The sequence below is a fragment of the Salvelinus alpinus genome, chromosome 4 (genome assembly GCF_045679555.1).
Source record: "Salvelinus alpinus chromosome 4, SLU_Salpinus.1, whole genome shotgun sequence".
In the NCBI taxonomy this organism is placed as follows: Eukaryota; Metazoa; Chordata; class Actinopteri; order Salmoniformes; family Salmonidae; genus Salvelinus; species Salvelinus alpinus.
This window is the reverse complement of record NC_092089.1, coordinates 32111320-32121698: the sequence shown is the minus strand read 5'-3', so window position 1 is coordinate 32121698 and position 10379 is coordinate 32111320. Positions and strand designations below refer to the sequence as shown.

Genomic DNA, 10379 nt, shown 5'->3' with positions numbered 1-10379 from the left:
AGGTAGGATGCCTATTCGCTCTATAGCTGGGGAGAGAGAGAATCTAACGCTGCATAATAACGTGTGGCTCAGGTTGGGGCTGCATTAGTCTCGCATCGCCATACTTCCAAAATCAAGTTGTTGTCACGCCTCCCATTTTAGGGAAGCCTGGTTGGCGACGAGACTAGGGCTGCGTTCACACCATATCTGGCTCTGCCTCCGCTCACTACTGGGGGTGCTGGAAACACTCCTGTCTGCCTACAAACAGCTGCAGAACACCTTGGCTGGGGAAACACACCTCTCAGGGATGGTTAACTCTGGAGATCATGTCGATCTCCACTGAGTTAGGTAAATCTGCTTTTAGTTTTTTTTAACGTTAAGGCTCTCTGAAGTTGGATGAATTGGTGCCTCTAGGTCAATTCAAAAAGCTGATTGAGGACATTTTTACTGAAGAATGTGTTTGTTTTCTATGATTTTGTTTTGCCTCTCATGTATTGATGTGACTATTGATGTGTATAGTGATGTGTATTGATGTGAATATTGATGTGTATAATGATGTGTATCGATGTGAATATTGATGTGTATAGATGTGTATGCAGGGCTCATCTGTGAAAGAGACCATGGTCTCAGCATGAATTCTTGTTCAAATAAAGGTAAAATAAAAACATTTAAATAAGCAGATAGAGCCCCACCTAGGGGAGAAGACCTGGAGGAAGTGAGAGACAGAGACAGACCCACTTTTCTGGGGTTTGGGGGGACTGATTAAATCTGAGACGTAGGAGCTGAGAGAGGAACGTCAGAACCCCATTGTGTTTTTCACACTGTAAAATCTACAATCTGAACACTAGAGGTGGAGGATGATGAACCTGTGAAGTTTGTTACACGGGAAGACAGCTGTGAAATTGTCCATCTTTCTCTCTGCTTTTCAGGCTCTGATGATACATGTACAGAGCTGAGAGCTGATGGTGAGAATGGCTTTCCCTGTTCAGTCATGTTGCTGTTGTGTATCATTTCTAACACCCAAAAGTGATGACCACCTTCCACAAAGATTCACACACACTGACTAACACACACATACAAGTGATGACATGCCTTCATCCAGTAACTCCTTCAGGGTATGTACACACTCTCACACACACTGACTAACACACATACACACGTGTATTTCTCACGCCGAAAGTCCAAGTGATGATGACCTGCCTTCAACAAAAGGACACTCTCAAACTGACTAATAGCGATGGGTGAAAACATTGATACTTACATGTAGGGATATTATTTTTGACCGATATATCGTATTGTTTTGACAATAAGTATCGTGATAATATTGTATCGTCCCTAGCAATTCCCAGCCCTACAGGATAACACATACAAACGCACATACACATACGTCTATTTCTCACAGCCAACGTCCAAGAGGTGATGACTGGCCTTCATGAGGTCCAGTGGAGTATGTCAGAGCAGCCAGCAGGAGATAGAGCTGAGGTGAGATCCACCCTCCTCTGTGTTCTCAGGGGCTCCAGGTCTGCCGGTTGCTGAAGGAACTGTCATGGACTTGACTGGACCGTCCTGCTGTGCATTTCTCACACCCCATCAATGTGATGACAATTAGCTACTGCTACTGTACACTCTCATCAGTGTGTGATTGTGTGAAGTTAGAAGCAGGAGGACATAGTGTCACTAACTGTCTTTGGGGGGGAGGTAGATTTAAATATTGTTTGCACATTGACAAAGTTTGCCACAGTCCCGTTGATAGGGAGGGGACAAGAGGAAACACAAAGCTTATAACATGACGGTGTCCTGATCAACACTTTGCCTTCAGCCATCATCCTTCCCATTGTCTTTATTCTGCCTTTTCTTCCCATTCTTTACTCTGCCTTTTCTTCTTCCTTTTGTCTTTCATTCACTCTGGAAGAGGAAAAGGTGCTCTTTGTTCTGGGGAGAATAACACTATAGTATGTATGGATTTGGTTAATTAAGCATTTGCACCTGTTTGTGACAGAGAGAATTAAACATGGTCGTTAGAACCATGAGGTTCTGAGAAGGACGAGGTCATCAGGGTAAGTGTAAATGAAGATGGAATGATGAACATATCATTTTTTCCTTTTGTTTGTTGGTGTTTTATCCCCCTTGCAATCTGGGTTACAAACTTTACAACTGGTTCAAATACTGAGCAAATCTGTCCACAAGACTGATAAATGACAGTGAATATTCCCGCTGGCCCCTGGTTCTAGCTTCACTGAATCTGAATATGGGGTTGATCACAAAGATTGCTGCCACTCAGTCCACTGCATTTCCATTGTCAAGCCCCGAGGCATGGAGCCAGTAGTGAGGTTTAGTGAAAGTGGCCATAGATCCTGGCCCTGGGAGTGTGTCTGAGCTGGAGCAATGACACAGTGGAGGGTGACACACGGCACGGGCTGCAGACACAGGGTAACATCGCTTTTAGAAATGCCTCCATTTCCTCTTTTTAATAACCACTTATGCTGTCATTTCCTGCCCCATCCATCATCATGAGGGACCACACCACACTGCTGCAAAACGCTGCACCGCACAAAACATGCAGTCATGTGCAGCCATGCTTGAGGCCAACTCTCAACACCAAAACACACCTGCTGGGTCTGTGTGTGTGTGTGTGTGTGTGTGTGTGTGTGTGTGTGTGTGTGTGTGTGTGTGTGTGTGTGTGTGTGTGTGTGTGTGTGTGTGTGTGTGTGTGTGTGTGTGTGTGTGTGTGTGTTGTGTGTGTTGTGTGTGTTGTGTGTGTGTGTGTGTGTGTGTGTGTGTGTGTGTGTGTGTGTGTGTGTGTGTGTGTGTGTTGTGTGTGCGTGTTGTGTGTGCGTGTTGTGTGTGCGTGGTGTGTGTGTGTGTGTGTGTGTGTGTGTGTGTGTGTGTGTGTGTGTGTGTGTGTGTGTGTGTGTGTGTGTGTGCGTGCGTGCGCGTGTACGTGCGCGTGTGTGTGCGTGCTTGTGTCTATATACTCTGTTTAGCCTTATGCAGCTGTGTGCTAGCTAGTGGCCCCTTGTATCCCCAACATAAGTGTGGACTGTGTGAGTGTGTTTGTTCCGTGTGTCCTTCTCTCTCGTACATTGATGTCAGTATGTCCATATGTACAGTATGTGTGTGTGTTTGTGTCCGTTTGTCTGTCTGTCTGACTGCACCTGTAGATCTATGTCTGTCTGTCTGTCTGTCTGTCTGTCTGTCTGTCTGTCTGTCTGTCTGTATGTCTGTCTGTCTGTCTACACATCTGTCTTTCTACACGTCTGTCTGTCTCCACGACTGTCTGTATGTCTGTCTACATGTCCGTCTGTCTGCCTACACGTCTGTCTGACTTTCTACACATCTTGTCTGTCTGCACATCTGTCTGTATGTCTGCCTACACGTCTGCCTGTCTTTCTACATGTCTGTCTGTCTAACTGTCTGTCTGTCTGCATGTCTTTCTACACGTCTTGTCTGTCTGCACGTCTGTCTGTCTACACGCCTGTCTGTCTACACATCTGTCTTTCTACACATATGTCTGTCTCCACGACTGTCTGTATGTCTGTCTACATGTCCGTCTGTCTGCCTACACGTCTGTCTGTCTTTCTACACATCTTGTCTGTCTGTACGTCTGTCTGTATGTCTGCCTACACGTCTGCCTGTCTTTCTACATGTCTGTCTGTCTGTCTGTCTGTCTGCATGTCCGTCTGTCTGCCTACACGTCTGTCTGTCTTTCTACACATCTTGTCTGTCTGTACGTCTGTCTGTATGTCTGCCTACACGTCTGTCTGTCTGTCTGTCTGTCTGTCTGTCTGTCTGTCTGTCTGTCTGTCTGTCTGTCTGTCTGTCTGTCTGTCTGTCTGTCTGTCTGTCTGTCTGTCTGTCTGTCTGTCTGTCTGTCTGTCTGTCTGTCTGTATGTGACCTGAGCCCTAGGACCATGCGTCAGGACTACCGGGCATGATGACTCCTTGCTGTTCCCAGTCCACCTGGCCTTGCTGCTGTTCCAGTTTCAACTGTTCTGCCTGCGGCTATGGAACCCTGACCTGTCCACCGGACGTGCTACCTGTACCAGACCTGCTGTTTTCAACTCTCTAGAGACCGCAGGAGCGGTAGAGATACTCTTAATGATCGGCTATGAAAAGCCAACTGACATTTACTCCTGAGGTGCTGACCTGTTACACCCTCGATAACTACTGTGATTATTATTATTTGACCATGCTGGTCATTTATGAACATTTGAACATCTTGGCCATGTTCTGTTATAATCTCCACCCGGCACAGCCAGAAGAGGACTGGCCACCCCTCATAGCCTGGTTCCTTTCTAGGTTTCTTCCTAGGTTTTGGCCTTTCTAGGGAGTTTTTCCTAGCCACCGTGCTTCTACACCTGCATTGCTTGCTGTTTGGGGTTTTAGGCTGGGTTTCTGTACAGCACTTCGAGATATTAGCTGATGTACGAAGGGCTATATAAATAAATTTGATTTGATATGTCTACATGTCTGTCTGTCTGTATTGTGTATGTGGTGTCCATCCATCCTGGCTCCTTGTTTGTCCTTGCATGTATCTGTTAGTGTGTATGAACTGTGCAGCCAGCCCAGCCGTGTACTACAGTACAGTACAATACAGTAGAGTACAGTGTAGCCTCCCTCTCCCTGTGTGCTATCCCTGGCCCAGACCTACCACTGTGGGCTAATGTCAATTAGCATGCTGTTTATCAATAGCGGCCAAGCCAATCCACAAGAGAGCATGGGGAGAGGGAAGTACTGCAATCGCTCCAAAACACCAGTCTCTGATCTCGTTAAAGACTAACTGATGTTCTATGTTAACGAGCTTTACCTTAATTAATGGTATTAAAAAGAACAGGGAGTGGAATGTTTGGTGGTTTGGGTGGGTGGGATTTGGGTTAGTCTCTCTAATATTGTATAAAAGGGATGGATGAAAGGAAAGGAGAAAGAGGGGAAGGTGTTATGTAGGATTAGAGGAGGGAGACAGGTTGCTGGGGTGAGGAAGAGGAAATGGAAGGGATTGGAGGGAGAAGAAACAGGGGGATTGGAGGAAGAAAAGAGAGATGCAAAGGGAAGGATAGAGAAGAGCTTTAAGGTGTTCTGTGAAAAAGTAGGAGAATCAATGAGGTGAAATTGATGAAGAGCGGAGAGGGAGAAAAAAGCAGACAAACGTTGACTCAATTCCTCTCATCTCTCCTCTCGCCCCCTCCAACTATGTCCCCTCTAGGATATTCATTTCCAGCTGACCCCTCCTCCTCTGACTCTCCTCCTCTACCTTCTCTTCCCCTCTCCCTCTGACTCTCCTCCTCTACCTTCTCTTCCCCTCTCCCTCTGACTCTCCTCCTCTACCTTCTCTTTCCCTCTCCCTCTGACTCTCCTCCTCTACCTTATCTTCCCCTCTCCCTCTGACTCTCCTCCTCTACCTTCTCTTTCCCTCTCCCTCTGACTCTCCTCCTCTACCTTCTCTTTCCCTCTCCCTCTGACTCTCCTCCTCTACCTTCTCTTCTCTTCCCCTCTCCCTCTGACTCTCCTCCTCTACCTTCTCTTTCCCTCTCCCTCTGACTCTCCTCCTCTACCTTCTCTTTCCCTCTCCCTCTGACTCTCCTCCTCTACCTTCTCTTTCCCTCTCCCTCTGACTCTCCTCCTCTACCTTCTCTTTCCCTCTCCCTCTGACTCTCCTCCTCTACCTTCTCTTCCCCTCTCCCTCTGACTCTCCTCCTCTACCTTTTCTTCCCCTCCCTCTCTGACTCTCCTCCTCTACCTTCTCTTCCCCTCTCCCTCTGACTCTCCTCCTCTACCTTCTCTTCCCCTCTCCCTCTGACTCCTACTCTACCTTCTCTTCCCCTCTCCCTCTGACTCTCCTCCTCTACCTTCTCTTCCCCTCCCCCTTTGACTCCTCCTCTACCTTCTCTTCCCCTCTCCCTCTCTCTGCTGTCTTTTCTCATCTTCACCTCCACCTTTATTTACACCTTCTGTCTCTCTCTCTCCTCACTTCACCTCTCTTCCCCAATCCTCTCTCCCTCTCTCCTCCTCCCCGTTCCCATGTTCACAGCTGGTACAGTAGCGCTCTCTGTGGGCGACAGTATGACAGATCGGTAGAGAGGGGGATGTATTGACACTGAAGGCAACGCATTACCACAACACATGCATTCCTCTGCTGCTGCAGTGTGTCTGTGCATGGTTGTGTGTGTGGAGGGGGGGTTTGGTCTCTTTCCTCTGTGTGTGTGTGTGTGTGTGTGTGTGTGTGTGTGTGTGTGTGTGTGTGTGTGTGTGTGTGTGTGTGTGTGTGTGTGTGTGTGTGTGTGTGTGTGTGTGTGTGTGCGTGCGTGCGTGCGTGCGTGCGTGCGTGCGTGCGTGCGTGCGTGCGTGCGTGTGTGCGTGTGTGTGTGTTATGCAGATGAGCATGTACGCCAAGTTTAAGTTGCACATACATAACATAAAGGAATAATAATAACATAGTCCATGGGGATGGATACCAGCTTGACAATCTAAACAAGTGGAAACTGCTCTTATCAGAACCAACATCTAGACTACAACAAATACACACACGTGAATGTAGGCCTATAGAGAAAACGCTGTTTTCCATCAACATAATGCAACACTTGAACAGCGCATCCCAATGAGTTTGATATGGCAACCAGAAACACTGCAGCACATCTGTGATATGCAACACCATCTCTCACACAGGTCAGATACTCTCTCTCCACTCTGGCTACAGAGCTCCAGCTCTAGTTTCTGGTTCTGGCCTTACATTTGGGCCTTCATTTATGTTTACCTTAGCTATAGTCCACTAATAAAGTCATGCTAGGAACAAAAGTTATTTATGGACCAAAAAGGATAGAAACACGAGGACGTAAATTTAGAAATCTACCAAGACAACAACTGAGCTCACACTCAGCTAAAAAACATAATATTTCCACTGCCGTTGGTAATTTAGTCAAGTAACAGTGTTTGAGTACAAATACATTGGTGAAAATAAGGAGAATGACAGGCGTTGTACCACTGCTGTACCTCGGCATGCAGTGGTCTTAACTATTCCCCATCCTAGCTTGCCGTGCGGAGATATAAATAGATCGAGTGAAGATTGATCGACAATCTTACTGAAAGCTGTAGCTAAGATCAAGACGGTGGGTACACACACACAGACACACACACACACACACACACACACACACACACACACACACACACACACACACACACACACACACACACACACACACACACACACACACACACACACACACACACACACACACACACACACACACAGAGAGAGAGATGCAAACACACACACACAAACACAGCAAGCACACACAGTAGCCTAAGCATACCCTGCAAAATGAACATCAATAGATATGACAACTTCAATTGATAAATCCGCAGGCATTCATGCAAGTACCAGAAAACTGCTGAACAAGTGTGTGTGTGTCCGAATGTGGAGGTTTTTCATATGGTATCTATATAACCTACGAATATGCAAGATAGCCTATGCGTTGAGGGGTATAAGAGCTCGTGAGTGTTCACGCGCAGCAATGACAGAGGGGTCAAAGCTCCGCGCGCCGGCCGTTTCCACCTCTCCATCCATCTTTCCATCATGAGCGGCTCTACAGATGCCGACACCCGCACCCCCTATTCCCGTCTCAATGACGCGTAGCAGGCTTTCGCTCCCCTAACCACAATGAATATAACTAGAAGACAGAAAAAAACGAACAAAATATCTCCGCACTTCGAAAAATACATGCACTTACTGTTTTTCATGAGCCTTTCCCCCCTCGCTCCCTTCGTCCCTCCATTCTTTTCACATCCTTCCCTTTTGAGGTATCCGTTTGCGTGTATCCCCCCTGAAAATATATATCTAAATACATATTCTACATGTATTCAATTTTTCGATCTTTCTCTACCTCTCTCCCTCCCTCTCTCTCTCCCCCTTTCCCTGTTCTTTTGTTAAAATTCAGTATATGCGCCCGGTCACCTAGCAACCATCAACCTCTCTCTCTATCCCTCCCTCACTCTCTCTCTCCATCACTGGCGACACGTGTTGAATGCTAAACTTAGCGGTGTGGAATAATATTAATAAAGGGGTGGTCGCTCTATAACTCTCCCTCTCTGCCTCTCTCTCTCTTTCACTCTCACGCTTTGGCTATCATAATGCAATATAAATATTTACTAGAACCACTCAACCCTCTTATTGCACCCCCTCCAACTCCCTCCATCTGCATTTCTCCCCTCCCTCCCCCCTCTCTCCCACCCTCTCTCCTCCCCTCCCCTGCTGCCATTCTCCTGGCTCCTATCACTTTCTGCTTCTCCAAGCAAAACGGCGGCGCACCTCGCCACTGTCTGCGGAGCACATGTGAGTGTCACTGTTCCGTGGCTGGAAAGACCTGACATGAATGTGTGTGTGTGTGTGTGTGTGTGTGTGTGTGTGTGTGTGTGTGTGTGTGTGTGTGTGTGTGTGTGTGTGTGTGTGTGTGTGTGTGTGTGTGTGTGTGTGTGTGTGTGTGTGTGTGTGTGTGTGTGTGTGTGTGTGTGAGACAGAGAGAGGGGTGGGGAATGTGTGCTTACTGTGTATGGTCGTATGCAATCTTGCCTTGTAATTTGGACGAATGTGTTGCGTTAGCGCATAGTCTACGTGTGAGATGATAGCATAGCATAGTGAATCCGTTTGCACCCTGGACTCAGGGGTAGATGGAAAAAGCGGAGGCAGCTGAGGCGAGTAATAATGGCTGGAATGGAATAAATGGAATGGCATCAAACACATGGTAACCTTTTGTTTAATGTTGTTAATACCTTTCCACCTATTCAGCTCCAGCCATTTCCACAAACCCGTCCTCCCCAATTAAGGTGCCGCCAACCTCCTGTGAATGAAAGATAGGTCAACAAAAATCACTCCAATTAGTATGATATGTTTTGTTTGGTATGTCCATCATCATCCACAATTCATAGGATATGTTAGCTACGTAGGTGGCTAATGCTAATGTTAACGATAGCTAGGTGGCTAACATTAGCTTGGCTAGGGATTAGGGGTTAGGAGTTAAGGTTAGGGGAAGGGTTAGCTAACATGCTAAGTAGTTGCAAGGTAGTGAAAAAGTAGTAATTAGTTGCAAAGTTGTTAATTAGTTAAAATGCTAAAGTTGTCTGTGATGAGAGTAAAACACGCAACATTTGGGTTGCTAGACCCATCCACCCTGACCAACCACCCTCCTTTTGTTTTTGCATTTGGTAACCTTCCATTTTATGTACTGTAACCATTCCAAACGAAACATATGCTGTACTAATTTGAGTGTCCCAGATTTTCGTTCACTATGTTACGTCTAGTCTAAAATCAAATCAAATCAAATTGTATTGGTCACATACACATGGTTAGCAGATGTTATTGTGAGTGTAGCGAAATTCTTGTGCTTCTAGTACCGACAGTGCAGCAATATTAACAAGTAATCAAACAAGTGCACAACAACTACCTAATACACACAAATCTAAGGAAAGGGATGGAATAAGAATATGTACATATAAATATATGGATGAGCAATGATCGAGCGGCATAGGCAAGATGCAATAGATATTATAAAATACAGTATATACATATGGGATGAGTAATGCAAGATATGTAAACATAATTATTAAAGTGGCATTAATAAAGTGACTAGTGATCCATTTGTTAGAGTAGCCAATGATTTCAAGTTTGTATGTAGGCAGCAGCCTCTCTGTGTTAGTGATGGCTGTTTAAAACAGTCTGATGGCCTTGAGATAGAAGCTGTTTTTTAGTCTCTCGGTCCCAGCTTTGATGCACCTGTACTGACCTCACCTTCTGGATGATAGAGGGGTGAACAGGCAGTGGCTTGGGTGGTTGTTGTCCTTGATGATCTTTTTGGCCTTCTTGTGACATCGGGTGGTGTAGGTGTCCTGGAGGGCAGGTAGTTTGCCCACAGTGATGCGTTGTGCAGACCGCACCACCCTCTGGAGACCCCTGTGGTTATGGGCGGTGCAGTTGCCGTACCAGGCGGTGGTAGGGCTCGGCTGGACGCTCTCAATTGTGCATCTGTAAAAGTTTGTGAGGATTTTAGATGACAAGCCAAATCTCTTCAGCCTTCTGAGTTTGAAGAGGCGCTGTTGCGCATTCTTCACCACACTGTCTATGTGGATGGACCATTTCAGTTTGTCCATGATGTGTATGCTGAGGAACTTAAAACTTTCCACCTTCTCCACTGCTGTCCCGTCAATGTGGATAGGGGGGTGCTCCCTCTGCTGTTTTCTGAAGTCCACGATCATCTCCTTTGTTTTGTTGACGTTGAGTGTGAGGTTATTTTCCTGACTCCACACTCCGAGGGCCCTCACCTCCTCCCTGTAGGCCGTCTTGTCGTTGTTGGTAATCAAGCCTACCACTGTAGTGTCGTCTGCAAATTTGATGATTGAGTTGGAGGTGT

General features: G+C 46.5%; 1 protein-coding gene across 1 annotated transcript in view; it reads right to left on the bottom strand.

Moving 5' to 3' along the window:
- The window catches only part of LOC139572564 (glutamate receptor ionotropic, NMDA 2D), a 229668-nt gene extending 221520 nt beyond the window's left edge, over positions 1 to 8148 (bottom strand). Inside the window, exon 1 of the mRNA XM_071395274.1 lies at positions 7707 to 8148. The gene's annotated coding sequence lies outside the window, so the exon portion shown is untranslated. The remainder of the gene's footprint in view (positions 1 to 7706) is intronic.
- Positions 8149 to 10379: the final 2231 nt, after the last annotated feature.